At 37.8% G+C, this 20,324-nt stretch overlaps 2 long non-coding RNA genes across 3 annotated transcripts; one reads left to right on the plus strand and one right to left on the minus strand.

The window, feature by feature from the left end:
- The first annotated feature begins 6,477 nt into the window (after nt 1-6,477).
- On the plus strand, nt 6,478-9,213 carry LOC114528302. 2 transcript variants are annotated; one of them, XR_003687482.1, is made up of 5 exons: nt 6,478-6,662; nt 7,888-7,944; nt 8,048-8,115; nt 8,240-8,299; nt 8,805-9,213. It is a non-coding gene; the product is annotated as an uncharacterized LOC114528302 (long non-coding RNA). The 2 variants fall into 2 exon arrangements; XR_003687483.1 differs by having other exon boundaries at nt 9,033-9,213.
- Nucleotides 9,214-10,628: 1,415 nt separating this feature from the next.
- On the minus strand, nt 10,629-14,655 carry LOC114528303. The gene is made up of 6 exons (XR_003687484.1): nt 14,570-14,655; nt 13,291-13,347; nt 13,120-13,187; nt 12,936-12,995; nt 12,156-12,207; nt 10,629-10,992 (listed from the first exon to the last, which is right to left on the minus strand). It is a non-coding gene; the product is annotated as an uncharacterized LOC114528303 (long non-coding RNA).
- Nucleotides 14,656-20,324: the final 5,669 nt, after the last annotated feature.

A 20,324-nucleotide genomic window follows, 5' to 3' on the forward strand; every position in this document is an offset into this window, starting at 1 on the left:
ATCCCGCTATTCTTCCTTCAAAACATCACATCTCCAGACTAATCGTTAAAAATCTCCACGAGGAGGTAAAACACCACGGTCGACACTTCACCCACGCAATGGTCAGGGGAAAGGGATTTTGGATTGTCGGAGAAAAATGCTTGATCAATCGGGTTATCCATGAGTGCTTCACCTGCAGAAGGCTAAGAGGAAAGTTCCAACAGCAAAAGATGGCTGATCTCCCACCAGAACGCGTACACCCCTCTCCTCCATTCACCAACATCGGAATCGATGTCTTTGGACCATGGAATGTCATAGCCCGTCGCACCAGGGGAGGACACACTTCGAGCAAATGGTGGGCGGTGCTATTTACGTGCTTAGCAACAAGAGCCGTCCATATCGAGCCAATCGAGAGCATGGACACGTCAAGCTTTATTAACGTACTGCGGCGGTTTATGGCAATTAGGGGTCCTGTTAGACTGATACGTTCAGACCGTGGAACCAACTTTGTTGGCGCGCGCAACGAGTTCGAGGCAGCATTAAAGGAAATGGATAGGAATATCATCGAGTCCTACCTTACCTCGCAAGGTTGTACCTGGGAGTTTAACCCTCCTCATGCCTCGCATATGGGTGGAGCATGGGAACGCAAGATCGGAGTCTGCAGACACATATTGGACTCTGTACTACTGACATCCCAAATCACCCACTTAACGCACGAAGTGCTATCCACTTTTTTGGCAGAAGTCTCGGCCATTGTCAATAACAGACCACTCATACCGGTTTCCAACAACCCTGCGGCTCCGGAAATATCAACACCAGCAGCTCTCCTAACACAGAAAACTCAACCTCTTCTGGCAGCCCCAGGTAAATTCGTTCCCCGAGACCTAAATGGGAGCACGCTCTACCAAACGTAGAAGTCGGTGATTTAGTGTTACTTCGATGCAAAGAATCTGCACGGAACGATTGGCCGATTGGATTGATCTCCAAAACGACAAAAAGCAACGATGGAAAAGTACGGATAGTGGAAATCAGTACCGCGAAGAATGCCTCTAAAAAGACCTATGAAAGGCCTGTTTGAGACGTTGTCCTGCTCAAAAGACAAACTGAACTTGAGAATAGTTAATTTAAACGTTTAATAGTGGTACCGTTGTACCAGACGGGGAGTGCTCTGGCCCTTTTGGCCCTACACTACATTTATATATCAGTATTTCCTGTTTGTTCATTTCGCGCTAATTTACCGCTAATTTACCGCTACAGCCTCTCTCATTGGCTCGCTGGGTTCCACCTTGGGGGTCCCTTTCTTCGTTTTTTCTTGTGTATTATTCACGCTTTACAAGTACACTCTTTTTACGGACAAACATTAGTAAATAAAGATTTTAAAACTATTGCTTTGTCATTCGTTATATGGCTGCTGAAGGGCAACACGTGTTCAACGTTGCCTGAAGAAGCAGCACAGTGCAGGCAAGCCCACTTGTGGCCAAACTGAGCATACATGGTGGTTTGCCACTCCAAGTAATCATTCTTTATTTTAATATTTGCTGTATGATCAGAAGCGAAAAACTGTAGATTATATGATATATGCCCAAAAGGCATTTGATTAACGTTCATCCTGGATTTGCCATTAACTTCCTCACCAAAGCATTTACTCATAGCAAGAAACAAGTTTTTCTTATTGTTTTGTTTCAACATATTCATCCCTTTAACAGCTAAAGGTAAGAAATCTTTGCTCATGTAATTGTAAAAGTCAGTTCCATAATGCTGAGTAATCCATATTTGTATAAGCTGATTTATCATCTGCTCTTGCATTCTCTCTGTAAGTTTGCATTTAAAGGCCGAGATAAGTTCTTGAATGATATCACCTTGTGATTTATTTACATTTTCCCAACCATCATTTTGGGTTGAACATTCTGTTAAAAGTGACTTTGAATGAAAATAATCAATGTCATAAAAGTTCTCTGCATCAGTTACAGTTGAAAATCCTTTTGCCAAGTACTTGAGTGTTTTCGTTCGGATAGCTGCCCCTTAAAAGATATTAATAACATTTGGAAAATTATGGCCAAAAATATCTCTTGATGTATTTCAACCTTGTATACATGTCCACCTTCACAATGAGAGATTACTGGAGATTGTGATAGTAAAAATTTTTTGTTCATCTATTTGTTTGAAAGCAGGATATTTGTTTAATGAATATACCTCTCAGTTGTGATATATGATGGGTTTTGTGATGCTGACATCTTAAAGATTTTACAAAAAGGATATCAGTATACTCCTTCAATGAATCACTCACAAATGCACAAGATTAAAATCTAATTATTCGCAGTATTTAGTATATGCAGTACCTCTCCCAATAAATGTACCTTATTAATATAGTCACTGTGCTAATATGGCCAACCGCCGTGTTTGGCCTGTTGGTGACCATATTATAACAAGGCTTCAATGTACTCTAACAATATACAAGGTACAGTACCTGTCCGCAACGGTTGGCCAGAGTACTGATGCACAGCTTTTGCACATTGTTCCCAGAATGCACCATCTCTAATTGCTGGCCAATGGTCATCGTCAAAACTTGGTTTGTATAAAGCGATATATTGTACAGTTGCTTCCAATTCTCCTTTTTTCTAGTTCGCTGCTTTGACAGAATGAGCTACCTAGTATCTCTGTTGGCAATACATCTTCGTTCTTGAATAAAGATCTTCTTCTTAGAGGCAGAGGTTTATTCCCAGATTCATCTTTAACATATTTAGATTTGGATTTTCCTGGAGTATCTCCTTTTGATATATGAGCCCTCTTAACAATAGAGCCAGTTTCACCCTCCATACTGGCACCAGTGTTTATACATTGATCAGTTTATTTTTCCACTGTGAGGGCCACCTAAAATCCAAAACATGAAGTTCTATGTATTATTTATGAAATACATCAAAATGTGAACAGGCAATTCGCATAATTATTGTTTTGTTTATAGGACATGCTATGATGAACCAAATTATATCAACTAATTGTGCAATTTCTGAAAAATCACACATATTCATATCAGTTTTTCAAATAGAATTAGTGGAGTGCAGTGGAGTGCCTTTGAATATTTATACAGATAAACTTATCGTCTTTAGAACAAACAAACATGATTAAACCATTTAATATTAATACACATAAAAATAGCACAAGAAATTTACCTGAGGGATGCCTTCCACCATATTCCACACGGTAGCATGTGTGAATCTTTGGGAATTAACTCTCGTTGTCGTTGTTTGTGAGCGAAATACCTCGTATACTCGTACTGGCTTTGTTATAAGTAAACATCAGTTGAATTTAGCCTGTAATGAGGTTAGTTTAAACACTTCGAAAATTTGATATCTTTCGGATCCTTTTTTCGGCATGTATTTTGCAATTGCCTTGACCGCACAATATAAACATTGAAATCGGAGGCCTGGGTCCCAGAGCACACACCACCTGTGCTATGCTAATACTTTGGTGTTGATTAACTATAAAAACAATAGATTTCTAAATAAATTAATATTAAAATTAATAAATTAGTATTAAAATTATGTGAACTATAAAATATAGCTATAAATTATGAAATTTGGATGGCAGGACTAAATTGTCAGGCTGGCAGCTATGCCACTGCAGTGACACTGTGGCGCTCACACTTGATACAAATTATATGACCTAAGGACATTACCCATTATTTAAAAACGTCAATGAATAATTATTATGCAGAAATTGTTGGCATCTTTATGGTTGTTTTGTTAATCATCATTCTTATTAGTGTCTACCTTTTATTAAGTAAAAAATCAAAATATTTCTATTTAAATCATCCTTCAACAACACTTATTCAACACATGGTATCTATACTCCAAAATGCACAGAGAAGACTAGATTCCCATAATGTTTCTCAGGATGACTTTGACTCGTTGCAATATCAAGCTGATAGGGTATACTATTTTATAGTAATAGAGGTCTAATTCTGTATGCATTGCCAAACGCCTTGCTGGTAATTCTGGAGGAAGAACTTAGCAAAGATGTTTATTATGGCTACTTTTCTCAAAAAATATTTTCAGAAAATTGAAGAAGACCCAGCTTTAATATAACTAAGGAACAGTTGGAATTAATACTTGAGTACAAATTCACAATTCCTCAAATGGCCCAAATGCTTTACACTAGTGTAAGTACTATTAACCCTTTGCAGCAGCGATTTATTTTCAGTTTTTTTTCTATTTTTTAATAATCAGAAATTAATAATTCATATTTAATACAATTTAACATATATACAACATATAATATATCAAGACGCTCCTCAAAGTCTATAGATTTCAAATATGAAACTTGTTTGCAAAAATATAGGTTGCCATAGCAACTGGCCACACCCATTTCATTGACAACAGATATTGTTGCACATGATATAAAGAGTAAATGTACATAACTTCCACAATATTCAACAGTTAAAATTTTTTTGTTTCGTTTTTGAAATCTACAATTCTTGTTCAGGTTTCTTTTGATATAGAAGACATGCCTACAACATTTCTGATTCAGCAGAAATCTTCAGTGGATGTTATGCAAAAAATGTTGCAATATTGAGGTTATGACTTTACATGTACCTGAGCTAATATTTACCTCTATTTACAACTAAGATAGTGAAATGTGCCCATATACTAAAATGTTTCTTTCATTCATGGCTTGGTGTGGTAAATAGCAAAGCAAAACGCAGCACATAGCCCAATTCCACACACAATTCCTCACACCAGTAGGTGGTTTTCCTTGCTTTCTCCTTTGTTGAGCATCCCTGCATCTTTTTCTTTTACTTTTCCCTTTTCATTTATGAGAAGGCGACTAGGGAAATGTCTCTCACTTAACCTTGCTAGCATTTCGAGGGATGGTCTACCTGGATGCTTTTTTCATGAGAAATAACCAGTAAGGTTCTTCGCAAGCTCCATACGGAAGTCCTTCAAACATCTTTGGTGATTTGGTGATTCCATTTGTAACATAACTCTGTGCCACCACTTTCTTGATCTCCATCTAATACCATAGTATGAATTCATTAGGTCATTTTTATCCACACCTTCAATATGTTGGTTGTAACTGGCAATCATTAGTGGAGAACCCACATCTTCCTTCTTGCCATCTTTCCTTCTTCTCTTTATGGGTTGTTTCATGTCCAGAAACAAATTCCAAAGTGGTGACACAATTAACTACCTTATTGTCCATCCATGTCACAGCAGTGATAGGACCCTTCATAGGATAAGAAGTCTCCCCTTTTCAATTTATTGTTCTTCTTGTCATACATTTCTTTTGGAAACCCTTTTCTATTTGCTTTCAAAGTTCCACATGCTAATGTTTTATTACAAAACAAAGTTTGCAAAATTTCTGGCCAGTGAAAAAATTGTCAAAATACACTTCATGCCACTTCCCATATAAAATAGAGCATAATTCAGTAACCACAGAATTATCCCAAGTCATGTGTCACTCCACCATGTTTATTTTATATTTTGACATAGGTAATTGGAACCATATTGTAGTTCTTATATAGTTATAAGTTAATTTGTAACAATTGTCTGAATTAGACAAACTAGAGAAAAAAAGGACGTTATGTGTATGTGGGCTAAAGGGGAACATAATGAGTAATTTGTTGAATGGTTAATTGCGAATTGAGGGGCGTAGAAATAGAAATAAAAATAACCAGATGGGGTAGTTTGGAATTTGTTGGACAACCGCCAACCATGTGGTGTGTTTGAAATAAAATTTTTTTTAAAAAAGGGGGTTTTGTTTGTTTATGATGGAGTTCTTCAAGAAACTATGTAGTTGCGTTTGTAGTGATAGGTTGTGTAGCGTTATTGGTGGTGTTTAAGTCAAGGTTATGTAAGGAGGTAGGTAGAAAAGTAAAACAGAAGACAAGAAGGCAAGCGTGCGAATCAGTATCCCCGTACGCGGCGTTTCATCCTTTTGCGGACTCGTCAGCGGGGAGCAGGGTTGGCTTTGTGTGAAGGAACAATGAAGATAAGAAGTGAGTAAAAGTGGTGTGTGTTTGTAGGAGAATCATAAAGAATCAAGGTTAAAGTTATCAAACCTGCGTGAGAGTGTATTCGTAAAAGGCAAAATGGTAAAATTAAACTGTGTGTCTTACCAAAGTTGTTGTTGACTTTAGATAAACCAACGCGGTGAGCCATCTCAGGGTTGATGTGAAGTCGAGTGTAATTTTACTTAAAAATTGTTTTGAATTGCTTGACAGCAGAGCTAGTGTTCGAGCTTGTATCCGTTCAAGAGACTTGATCGAAAAGGGGTCAAGGATTGCACGTGTGTGCATAAAATGCGTTAATATGTTACGTCACTGAGGTCAGGTGTCAAAGTCTGTGTTGGGGATAGTGGGGGTTTACGTGTCAATTATGGTTGTGTGTGGACATCCGAGGTTTAAATGTGTTTTGGTTGTAAGTTGTACTTCATGTAGTATGGTTGGTTATAATTGTTGAAGTTCCGTTTTATCACCGTAGTCATGAAATAAAAATTGGGTTGAAATGTTTTGGATTTTTGGCGAGGAATTACAGAATTACAGTGCAATATCGTCATCTGTGGGTAGTAAACTACCCCGGGTTCTAAAAACTTCCGTGGGTCGATGTTCGGCGATGCATCAACCGTGAGGGTTTCAATCGTGAATATAATAGGGTTATCAATTTGAGGTAGTCAAGGTTTTTAAGGTTTGTATTTTGAAGTTTTATGATAAGCTTGTAAAACGTGCATATAATTGTGAGTGTAAGGTTGTAGGTATATAGGTATCATTATTTAGTAGGTGTTTAAATTATCATCGGTAATTAGAAGTCAACGTGGACGTTGTCATGCGTTTGAATTACTATAACTATATATATATATATACAGCATATGGATAGCGGATTGTACATTATATTACATAAGGATTGTTCAACGTGACTACATTATCCATGACCATGTTCATGTGGTTTGATTTGAAGTGTATTTAATCCGTGTGGTTGAACATTTAGGTTTTGTTCGGGCATCTGGTCATATTTATGGCTTAATTCTGCTAAGGACAAGTATTTTTTTAAAAAAATAATTCTATACTTATGTCCGCAGGATGCCCAGGATGCCAGATTTGATGTGACTGGTTAAGTCATGTAGTTTTGTTGTTTTCACAGGAGAGTGCCACAGGGTTTGCTTGTCATGTGTTAATTGGTTCTTGCATGTTCTCACTTGTAACCCAGTGTGTCCCAGGAAGTTCTTTGGTTTGTTATATCCACTCTGGTGTTTTCAAGGTGGTATTCAGACTCAATGTCAATTGGGAGTGGTCAAAATTTTTTTGTATCTGTGTTTAGGATGGTGTGGAGGTTTTTGGCTGGTTTTGGTTAGGTTTGGGGTTGATGGAAGGCCTGGGGGATTTGGGTTATGGGATGTTATTATGTTTGGTTAGCGTTGTGTCTGGTATTAAGTTTTGCTGTGATAAGTGTGTCTCTCAGGTTAGTATTACGTTGGTAGGCTACAATTGGAGGTTCTTGCCATAGACTCCTCAGTGTGGGGTCATTCTCCAATATGTTCCAGTGTTTACGTAGGATGTTTGCAATATATTTTGTGTTTGTGTTGTATGGAATGGAGAAAATTGGGCGGCTTGTGTTTTTTTGGCTTTGTTTCCTATTGAGTAGGTCTGTTTGGGTGTATTGTAGGGCTTTGTTGAAGTTGGTGGTGATGGTGTCGTGGTCATATCCGCGATGGATCAGTGCAATCAGGAGGTGGTTTAGTCGTTGTTGTAATTTGTTGTTGTCTGTAATTATGCGTCTGTATCGTAGAGCCTGACTGTAGATGACTGCGTTCTTGCATGTGGTGGGGTGGAATGAGCTTTTGTGTAGTAGAAGGGTTTTGTCAGTTGGTTTAATGTACAGGTCTGATTCCAGTTTGTTGTTTTTGTTTTTGTAGATAGTTGTGTCAAGGAAGTTGACAGATTTCTCAGAGAAGGAAAAGTCAAATTTGATGGTAGGATGAAAATTGTTTATGTATTTAAGGAATTTTTCCAGTTTGTCAGTGCCATGTGTCCAAATTGCAAATATGTCATCTATAAATCTTATCCATTCAATAGGTATAAGATTTTCAGGAGCTTGTTGGAGGAGCTCCTGTTCAAGTGCTGCCATGAATATGTTTGCATAGGTAGGTGCCATTGGTGATCCCATAGCAGTGCCATGAATTTGTAGGAAGTGTTCGTTGTTAAAAGCAAAGGCGTTCTTCTTAAGTACAAGGGATAGGATGTCATGAACTAGTTTTTCCATTTCAGGGGTAATTGTGTTGATTTCTTTCAACATGTCTATACAGGCTTGGATGCCTTGATCATTAGGTATGTTGGTATAGAGACTTCTTACGTCAATAGTAATAAGTATGAACTTGTCTGGTAGTGTGTTATTCTGAGCAAATATCCGGCATAGAAAGTCTGTAGTGTCCTGGACATATGATGGTATGTGTTGTAGGAGTGGTTTGAGTAGATGGTCAGCATATTGAGAAAGCTTGACTGTTGGTCCACCACAACCGGAGATAATAGGTCGACCTGGAATGTTAGTTTTGTGTATTTTGGGTAAAAGGTATAGTTGTGGTGTCCTGGCTTGATTGTCAATTGTGAGATATTTAAATGTTGTGTTGTCAATGGCCTTAGATTTGTGGAGTTTGTGTGCTAGGGTTTTGGTTTCAGTTAGAATTTCAGGGGTCGGGTCATGTGTTAGTTTCTGGTAGTGTTTCTCATTATAAAGTTGTCTATATGCCTCAGTAAGATAATCTTCCATTGGCCATATCACAATGGCTCCTCCTTTGTCTGCTGGTTTGATTATTATATCATCATCCTTTTTTAGATCATGGATGGTTTTAAGGCTTTGTGAGGATAAGTTGGTTTTTGTAGTTTGTTTTTGTGTTCCAAATTCAATTTTGAGATCGTAGAGTACATTTGATATGTATTCTAACAGGTTGCTGTTGTCGGGGTTTGGTGCTGTGAAGTTACTGGGTAGTTTAAATGGATGTTTTTTAGTGTCCTTTCTGTTTCTGAAGAAATATTTATTGTACATGCTTTTTTTATATTTCAGAAAAGAGGCATATATGGTCTTGTATGGTGTGTGTTTGGGTGTCGGGACAAAGGTAAGGCCTTTCGACAGGGTTTTTTGTGCTTCCTGTGAGATGGGTTTGTTAGAGAGGTTAACAATAGTATTGTGTTGGGAGTTATATTTGAGTTTTTTATGTAGTTTATTTTTGCTTTTGTGTCTGTTGTTATTTGTGTTCCGTTGTGTTTTCAAATATTTTAGGATGTTTCGTTTGTTGTAATTGTTTGTATCTGTGTTGAGTTTTATCTGTTTTTTTGTTATTTGTGGTGTGTGGGTTTGTTGCGTCTTAGAAAATCCAGGATTTGTTGTTGTGTGTTGTAGTTCAAGTGAGATGGAATGTTTATGTGGGGTGCTGATTGTTGTTCATTGTTTCGTTGATGGGTTCGGTGTCTGTTGTTATTAGGTTGTCGATAGTGGGTTGGTATTCGAAGTTGTGGTGTTCTTGTTACTGTTGTTGTGCTAGTACTAGTTGTTCCGGGTTTGTGGTGGTGTGGGGTGTGGGTTTGCATAAGGGGTTTTGGTTTGTGTCTGTTGGTCGGTGTGTGTGTGGGTTTGTTGGTTGGTTGGCTGGTTGTTCTGTATGGTGTCCTATGGGGTGAGGAGGTTGTTGGAGTGATTCTGGTATTTGTGTTGTTAAGTCGTTTTAGTTTTATGTTGCGATTGTGGGATGGTGCTAGGCAGGCTTGTTTTGTGTATTTGGTTGCAATGGCGTCTGTTTGTTGTAGTATGTTGTTGGCAGTCATTGTGTCACATTTGTTGTTGATTTGTGCAGATTTGTGTTGTATTTTGAACTCTGTGTTTGTTATTTCCTGTTTGTGATAGTCAATGGTTACAGTCAGTAGTTCTTGTGAGGCATTCATTAAGATGTCCTCCCATCTTTGTCGTAGGTCTTTGTTCAGGTAGTGTTTGCTTTTGTGTGTGATTTCTAGTCCAGGGGGTAGTGTCTGTGCTTTTTTGTGTTCTTCCAGTTCGTCAAGTGTGCATTTGAGTTTGGATAACTTGGTTTTCTGTGTGCTAATAATGCGGAATGTTTCCAGGAGGTGTGGTGGTATGCTGTTGGGGTTGGGAATGGATTGTGGTTGGTCATTGTGTGGTGTGGTGTTGGTTGCGATTTCGGGGTTAGTTGTGATTTGGGGTGTGTTGTTTGTCTCTGGGTTTTCGTCTTCTGTGTTTAAAAGTTTTTGTTTTTCCTTATGTAGGCCTTCTATTATTGAATCAGTTTCCTGATCGGATATGATCAATTTGTGGCCAAAAATAAGGGAGGTGTCCAAGTCTGTTATGTCTCCGTCGTCAGTCTGTAAAAATTCGTTTATTTGTTCCTCGGACATGTCCGGTGAGGGTGGGGGGTTGGGTTGGATTGGGCATGGGTTAGTGTCAAGGGTGGGGATTGCGTTGTCAGGGTTATCAATCAACATATTCTGGGGGTCGGTTAGGTTTTTGGTAGGGTTTTCGGTCGGGTTGCTTCGATTTTTGGAGTTGAATGGGACTTCTTAAAAATTAAGGTTATCCTTTGTGAGTAATAGTTCCATTGAGTAGTGATCGTTGTGTTTCAGTCCCCCTTGTTTATTCACACACCCCTAACACACTTACTAACAAACACAACGATCACTACTCAATGGAACTATTACTCACAAAGGATAACCTTAATTTTTAAGAAGTCCCATTCAACTCCAAAAATCGAAGCAACCCGACCGAAAACCCTACCAAAAACCTAACCGACCCCCAGAATATGTTGATTGATAACCCTGACAACGCAATCCCCACCCTTGACACTAACCCATGCCCAATCCAACCCAACCCCCCACCCTCACCGGACATGTCCGAGGAACAAATAAACGAATTTTTACAGACTGACGACGGAGACATAACAGACTTGGACACCTCCCTTATTTTTGGCCACAAATTGATCATATCCGATCAGGAAACTGATTCAATAATAGAAGGCCTACATAAGGAAAAACAAAAACTTTTAAACACAGAAGACGAAAACCCAGAGACAAACAACACACCCAAATCACAACTAACCCCGAAATCGCAACCAACACCACACCACACAATGACCAACCACAATCCATTCCCAACCCCAACAGCATACCACCACACCTCCTGGAAACATTCCGCATTATTAGCACACAGAAAACCAAGTTATCCAAACTCAAATGCACACTTGACGAACTGGAAGAACACAAAAAAGCACAGACACTACCCCCTGGACTAGAAATCACACACAAAAGCAAACACTACCTGAACAAAGACCTACGACAAAGATGGGAGGACATCTTAATGAATGCCTCACAAGAACTACTGACTGTAACCATTGACTATCACAAACAGGAAATAACAAACACAGAGTTCAAAATACAACACAAATCTGCACAAATCAACAACAAATGTGACACAATGACTGCCAACAACATACTACAACAAACAGACGCCATTGCAACCAAATACACAAAACAAGCCTGCCTAGCACCATCCCACAATCGCAACATAAAACTAAAACGACTTAACAACACAAATACCAGAATCACTCCAACAACCTCCTCACCCCATAGGACACCATACAGAACAACCAGCCAACCAACCAACAAACCCACACACACACCGACCAACAGACACAAACCAAAACCCCTTATGCAAACCCACACCCCACACCACCACAAACCCGGAACAACTAGTACTAGCACAACAACAGTAACAAGAACACCACAACTTCGAATACCAACCCACTATCGACAACCTAATAACAACAGACACCGAACCCATCAACGAAACAACAATGAACAACAATCAGCACCCCACATAAACATTCCATCTCACTTGAACTACAACACACAACAACAAATCCTGGATTTTCTAAGACGCAACAAACCCACACACCACAAATAACAAAAAAACAGATAAAACTCAACACAGATACAAACAATTACAACAAACGAAACATCCTAAAATATTTGAAAACACAACGGAACACAAATAACAACAGACACAAAAGCAAAAATAAACTACATAAAAAACTCAAATATAACTCCCAACACAATACTATTGTTAACCTCTCTAACAAACCCATCTCACAGGAAGCACAAAAACCCTGTCGAAAGGCCTTACCTTTGTCCCGACACCCAAACACACACCATACAAGACCATATATGCCTCTTTTCTGAAATATAAAAAAAGCATGTACAATAAATATTTCTTCAGAAACAGAAAGGACACTAAAAAACATCCATTTAAACTACCCAGTAACTTCACAGCACCAAACCCCGACAACAGCAACCTGTTAGAATACATATCAAATGTACTCTACGATCTCAAAATTGAATTTGGAACACAAAAAAACTACAAAAACCAACTTATCCACAAAGCCTTAAAACCATCCATGATCTAAAAAGGATGATGATATAATAATCAAACCAGCAGACAAAGGAGGAGCCATTGTGATATGGCCAATGGAAGATTATCTTACTGAGGCATATAGACAACTTTATAATGAGAAACACTACCAGAAACTAACACATGACCCGACCCCTGAAATTCTAACTGAAACCAAAACCCTAGCACACAAACTCCACAAATCTAAGGCCATTGACAACACAACATTTAAATATCTCACAATTGACAATCAAGCCAGGACACCACAACTATACCTTTTACCCAAAATACACAAAACTAACATTCCAGGTCGACCTATTATCTCCGGTTGTGGTGGACCAACAGTCAAGCTTTCTCAATATGCTGACCATCTACTCAAACCACTCCTACAACACATACCATCATATGTCCAGGACACTACAGACTTTCTATGCCGGATATTTGCTCAGAATAACACACTACCAGACAAGTTCATACTTATTACTATTGACGTAAGAAGTCTCTATACCAACATACCTAATGATCAAGGCATCCAAGCCTGTATAGACATGTTGAAAGAAATCAACACAATTACCCCTGAAATGGAAAAACTAGTTCATGACATCCTATCCCTTGTACTTAAGAAGAACGCCTTTGCTTTTAACAACGAACACTTCCTACAAATTCATGGCACTGCTATGGGATCACCAATGGCACCTACCTATGCAAACATATTCATGGCAGCACTTGAACAGGAGCTCCTCCAACAAGCTCCTGAAAATCTTATACCTATTGAATGGATAAGATTTATAGATGACATATTTGCAATTTGGACACATGGCACTGACAAACTGGAAAAATTCCTTAAATACATAAACAATTTTCATCCTACCATCAAATTTGACTTTTCCTTCTCTGAGAAATCTGTCAACTTCCTTGACACAACTATCTACAAAAACAAAAACAACAAACTGGAATCAGACCTGTACATTAAACCAACTGACAAAACCCTTCTACTACACAAAAGCTCATTCCACCCCACCACATGCAAGAACGCAGTCATCTACAGTCAGGCTCTACGATACAGACGCATAATTACAGACAACAACAAATTACAACAACGACTAAACCACCTCCTGATTGCACTGATCCATCGCGGATATGACCACGACACCATCACCACCAACTTCAACAAAGCCCTACAATACACCCAAACAGACCTACTCAATAGGAAACAAAGCCAAAAAAACACAAGCCGCCCAATTTTCTCCATTCCATACAACACAAACACAAAATATTGCAAACATCCTACGTAAACACTGGAACATATTGGAGAATGACCCCACACTGAGGAGTCTATGGCAAGAACCTCCAATTGTAGCCTACCAACGTAATACTAACCTGAGAGACACACTTATCACAGCAAAACTTAATACCAGACACAACGCTAACCAAACATAATAACATCCCATAACCCAAATCCCCCAGGCCTTCCATCAACCCCAAACCTAACCAAAACCAGCCAAAAACCTCCACACCATCCTAAACACAGATACAAAAAAATTTTGACCACTCCCAATTGACATTGAGTCTGAATACCACCTTGAAAACACCAGAGTGGATATAACAAACCAAAGAACTTCTGGGACACACTGGGTTACAAGTGAGAACATGCAAGAACCAATTAACACATGACAAGCAAACCCTGTGGCACTCTCCTGTGAAAACAACAAAACTACATGACTTAACCAGTCACATCAAATCTGGCATCCTGGGCATCCTGCGGACATAAGTATAGAATTATTTTTTTAAAAAAATACTTGTCCTTATAGCAGAATTAAGCCATAAATATGACCAGATGCCCGAACAAAACCTAAATGTTCAACCACACGGATTAAATACACTTCAAATCAAACCACATGAACATGGTCATGGATAATGTAGTCACGTTGAACAATCCTTATGTAATATAATGTACAATCCGCTATCCATATGCTGTATATATATATATAGTTATAGTAATTCAAACGCATGACAACGTCCACGTTGACTTCTAATTACCGATGATAATTTAAACACCTACTAAATAATGATACCTATATACCTACAACCTTACACTCACAATTATATGCACGTTTTACAAGCTTATCATAAAACTTCAAAATACAAACCTTAAAAACCTTGACTACCTCAAATTGATAACCCTATTATATTCACGATTGAAACCCTCACGGTTGATGCATCGCCGAACATCGACCCACGGAAGTTTTTAGACCCGGGGTAGTTTACTACCCACAGATGACGATATTGCACTGTAATTCTGTAATTCCTCGCCAAAAATCCAAAACATTTCAACCCAATTTTTTATTTCATGACTACGGTGATAAAACGGAACTTCAACAATTATAACCAACCATACTACATGAAGTACAACTTACAACCAAAACACATTTAAACCTCGGATGTCCACACACAACCATAATTGACACGTAAACCCCCACTATCCCCAACACAGACTTTGACACCTGACCTCAGTGACGTAACATATTAACGCATTTTATGCACACACGTGCAATCCTTGACCCCTTTTCGATCAAGTCTCTTGAACGGATACAAGCTCGAACACTAGCTCTGCTGTCAAGCAATTCAAAACAATTTTTAAGTAAAATTACACTCGATTTCACATCAACCCTGAGATGGCTCACCGCGTTGGTTTATCTAAAGTCAACAACAACTTTGGTAAGACACACAGTTTAATTTTACCATTTTGCCTTTTACGAATACACTCTCACGCAGGTTTGATAACTTTAACCTTGATTCTTTATGATTCTCCTACAAACACACACCACTTTTACTCACTTCTTATCTTCATTGTTCCTTCACACAAAGCCAACCCTGCTCCCCGCTGACGAGTCCGCAAAAGGATGAAACGCCGCGTACGGGGATACTGATTCGCACGCTTGCCTTCTTGTCTTCTGTTTTACTTTTCTACCTACCTCCTTACATAACCTTGACTTAAACACCACCAATAACGCTACACAACCTATTACTACAAACGCAACTACATAGTTTCTTGAAGAACTCCATCATAAACAAACAAAACCCCCTTTTTTAAAAAAAAAATTTTATTTCAAACACACCACATGGTTGGCGGTTGTCCAACAAATTCCAAACTACCCCATCTGGTTATTTTTATTTCTATTTCTACGCCCCTCAATTCGCAATTAACCATTCAACAAATTACTCATTATGTTCCCCTTTAGCCCACATACACATAACGTCCTTTTTTTCTCTAGTTTGTCTAATTCAGACAATTGTTACAAATTAACTTATAACTATATAAGAACTACAATATGGTTCCAATTACCTATGTCAAAATATAAAATAAACATTGGCAAACTTACTTGTTTCACAAACAATTTGGTTGACAATGTTCATGCCAAACAACAGCAGAAAAAATGCTAGGCCTGATGCTTTATTTGGAAGCACTGTTGCTGGACCCACTTGCTGCTGAAACTCACCCCGAACAATGTCAGGCTCTTCCTCAATATCCTCATCAGATTCTTCGCCAGCCTCTTCCAGTTCCAATCTCCTTTTTATTTTATCAAAATCATAAAAAGATTGTATTCTGCCCCTGGGAGCTTAGACTCCTGGCTTTGTTGTAGTATTTTCCTCTTCCTCGCAGATTTCTACTGCGTGAAGATTGTCAACAACACCAGTATCATGTACTTCACTTATTTCCTGGGTTTGTACATATTTCCCGGAGTAAAATTCCATGACTTTTCCATGACTTTTCATGACCATTTCCTAAAAATCCATGACCTGAATTTCCTGGATAGAGGGAGGAGGTTGGAGTGGATTAAAAATATAAGAGATTTCAAACTGGTGCAAATGCAGAACTTACTTAGGTTCTTACAAGTAACAACTGTTGTACTGTTTTCACTTTCAGTCTTCAACCCGAGAACTCAACAAAAATATACAAACTTAGCTAGTTTTCTTTCAAATACTGTAATTCAATATTAATTTCCTTGTCAATGTCTGCTGCTTCCTGTAACTTCTCTTTTGATGTCTTCCTGTGGCTATTAGATTTGGCAACCAAAATGTCTTAAAAACACATCAGCAGACTTGTTCAATGCAGCAGCTTCAATCACTTTCTAATCTTTTCTTTTTTTGTTTTTTAAGATCTTCAATCTCATCTAACAAAGACTTCCTTCTCAGGGACACAGCTTGTTTTTCTTTCTTTTTCTTTTCTTCATCTAAGTAAGCCATGTAAGGTTGCCTTGCTGTAGCAAATGATGTTATCATCTTTGTTATTTCCACGTTGGTTGCACCAGATACAGACTTTACATGATCATAAACTTGCCTAAGAGCAATAAACAAATGCTCTTCCAAGTTTTCTCTTGACATTTGTTTGTTTGTAGAAAATCCTTGTTCAAGTGTAGCATGTGCATGGGAAAGAATGAGAAGATTTTAATCACAGACCAAATACCTTCCTAACTCTTCTTTGACGTCATCATTCCATGAAACAGTTTCTCAATATGACTGTCCTTCTTGTGGTCAAAGGCCTTCAAACATGACAAATAGTTCAGGACCTCTTCATCCAAAAAAAAAGGGGGGAATGACATTTGATATCATCACATTTGCCTTAACTTATTAGCATCAACCAGAGCTTTCAGTACTCTTTGAAAATGCTCAATTCATACATCTCTATTTGCAACCATGTCATGACAAATTAAGGACCGCACTTCTGGGGAATCAGATCTGGATCTTGAAGAACCTAATCTGAAAGCAACAAAGAAGGGAAAAAATTAGAAGGGCAGGAAAGGCTGTTGAAAAGAATCACATGTCGATGACACAATTGATATTATAGTAAACAATGAGAAGTACAAGAATAAACTTGTGCTTTGCAACGTCAAAAAGTGGAAATATAGTGAAGTTTATAATAGCATTTTGGAGGAACTCAGTACAAAGTATTCCCGGCATGACCCACCTACAACATTTCCTTTCAATGTTGCGCCGATGAGAACGAAACTTAAATAGCGTGTATCAACCTGTAAGAAAATATGTATGACAGTACGCATTGCTACCGGAATAACATGTGTGCAAGATGAGAAGGGCTTTGGTAAATGGTTTGATCTCTTATACACAGGGGGTAATACATCATGGGATTCTCTATTTGTTACAATTAAAACCAGTACTAGTCCCACCAGAAAGAAGAAAGATAAGGCAACAGACTTATTACTAAAGAATATGGATGCTTAACTTGAAAGACCGAATATGGCTGGAAAGCGATATGACAGAGACAAAGCTTTGGAACTTGTCCTTGCCGATTCTGAGGTTGATGTTCAAGATAAACTGAGAGACAGTGATGAAACATCAGCAAATGACATTGAAGGTGAAACTTTTAATTGAATTTCCTTGGCAAATTTAAGGACATCTCCTGCATATGAATGAGATCCTCTTTTGTTTTTATATAAAGATTCGAATGAAGTAAGTACTGAGCAACCTTTTATTTATTTGCTAGTAAAACCAAAAATCTGTACTATGAAATTTTGCAAAATAATGAAGATTATTATCAATCTTTGGTTTCCAAATTATTAGAAAGAACTCCTTGAGGATAACATCAGTGAAAACAACAATGAAGTTGATAAGTTGCATCATAATTTCTTTGTCAATACAACCATTTGCAAGCTTCCGTTAAGCGCACCATCAATACAAGGTTTTAAAAAGTTATAATTAGCATGTTTGACAAGTCAAACATGTCACTTTTACGGGTGTAACTTTTCGTTTTTGTAATGTTTTGTAATATTTTTGCATCTTGAATATTCAGGACCATAAAAGATCTTAACTTGTTCAATCCCATTCCGATAACAAACGTCGAAGGTACAGTCAGTGTATTTTCAAAGTAGATGCAAAATACGACAAGGCTGTTTGAATTTTTAGTCCAAAGTTTGAGAAACTTTGCAGTATTGTGATGAGTGGCGAAAATTCAAACGAGTCAGTAAGTCAGTCAGACAGTCAGTCAGTCAGTCAGTCAGTCATAGTGTAAACTTTACGGGGGGTGTTGTGATATATGTTTGTTATGCTCTATTGTACTTATTCAGTGCTTTTCAGGTTATTTAATTAATTTCAGTTGTTTTATTTATGTAATCTTAATAAGGCTCACAATAATCTTGAGGAATCTTTGTTGTTATTGTAAGTTTTATAACATTCGTTTCTCGTATTGTCGGTATTGCGTAAAGGAAAATAACTTAAATTACCCCCCGGAACACCCGATGCGTTCTTTCGAAATGCAAAAAATGCGTATTGTGTTCTAGTAAAGTCATAGATGATTCACGCAGTTGATATATTACGAAGGAGCGAGAAAGTGTTGTTTCCTAACATTTCACAGGTGCATTTTGAGTAAATCTTCGATAATCTACGGAATATTAAAAATTGTTCTATGCATCACGGGCATTCAATTTGATAGCGATATTATTTTGACGATATATTCATTGTACAGAGCTACGAAGGAGCGAGACGTTTTCAAATTTTAATGCTATATTTAAAAAACATTCCGTGTAAGTTGAGTATTTTTGTATGTATTTACCGATGCATTAATACGAGTTTGTCGTTGAGTTAAGTGCCAAGAGTAAACAGTATATTTATTAAACAGAAAAATAGAATGGAGCAAGGCAGTGTTAATTTCAATTGTATAATATAAACACCATTCGGCTGTGAATTATGACAACTGAATCTGAGATTCTACGCGATACTGTTTATGGACATTTCAAATAAATACTATTGGAGGAAATTAGACGGCATATTCATTTTAAAGCGACTGTATAATGTGTTATATCACAGCCTCTGCAGGCTCTGCTACATGCATACAGCATATGCATATGCTGATATGCATGTAGCATAAGCTGTGATATATGTTACATGCTATATTTCAAATCAGGGTTGCCTTGTATTTCATTTATACGATCGATTTCTCGCATTGATGTATAGTAATAAATAGACCGCAAACACCGCCATTCGGTGGCTTGTCTACACATTACTATAGTCTATTATTACCAGCATTATGTCCAATCCATTTCTAGAAGCAAATCATACAATTTTGATATCATGGACTTGAAACATAACATATTCCATTATTTCATTTACTAATTATAATAAATATCGAAATGATTATAGGGTTCAGAGATTAACGTTGCAATAACAACCGCACGTGAACAACACGATGCTAATATTCAATATGATTGGTTAGTGCATTCAACGCAGTCAACATTTATCCTGAACACAAAGTGAAACATTGCATCAGATCAGTAGTGCGTTAACAACAAAACGAAGTAGGTGTGTGAAATGGCGTTAACGAAGAAAATACGTTCTGGGATTAAAGAAAAACTCTTGACTCGTCAGAGCTCAGTATTTAAACTAGGAAGACGAGGAGATAACCAATATGTTATCGCCAATCGCTTGACTTGCCAGCGAGCCTCATGTAATCGAGGAAAAAGGCAAGGAGATAGCCCACGTGTTATCGCCAATCGCTTGACTTGCCAGCGAGCTTTATGCAATAGAAGAAAAAGGCAAGGAGGTAGCCAACGTGTTACCGCCACAGACCCCGTTCACGGGGCTAGCACAACGGTGCAAAATCGTGTTCAATGCAAAGAGAATCTATGTGAATCAAATGCTATAAATGTGAAACTATTGAAAGCTAAAGTGAAACTATTGAAAGCTAAAGTGAAACTATTGAAATGTAAAATAATATTGAATACGTCATACAAAAACTCGAAAGCAGGTCATAATGAGAAATTTGACCTTGGGGATAAATCAAATGTCAATAAGAGCAGTTATTTTGAAACTTGTCCCAATTTTAATACAGATCCCAACAAATGTAACAATACACACGCAATAGATGCAAATGTAGAATTATTACCCGTATCA

The sequence above is a fragment of the Dendronephthya gigantea genome, unplaced genomic scaffold, assembly GCF_004324835.1.
Source record: "Dendronephthya gigantea isolate DGI-Jeju-01 unplaced genomic scaffold, DenGig_1.0 000049F, whole genome shotgun sequence".
Classification (NCBI taxonomy): Eukaryota; Metazoa; Cnidaria; class Anthozoa; order Malacalcyonacea; family Nephtheidae; genus Dendronephthya; species Dendronephthya gigantea.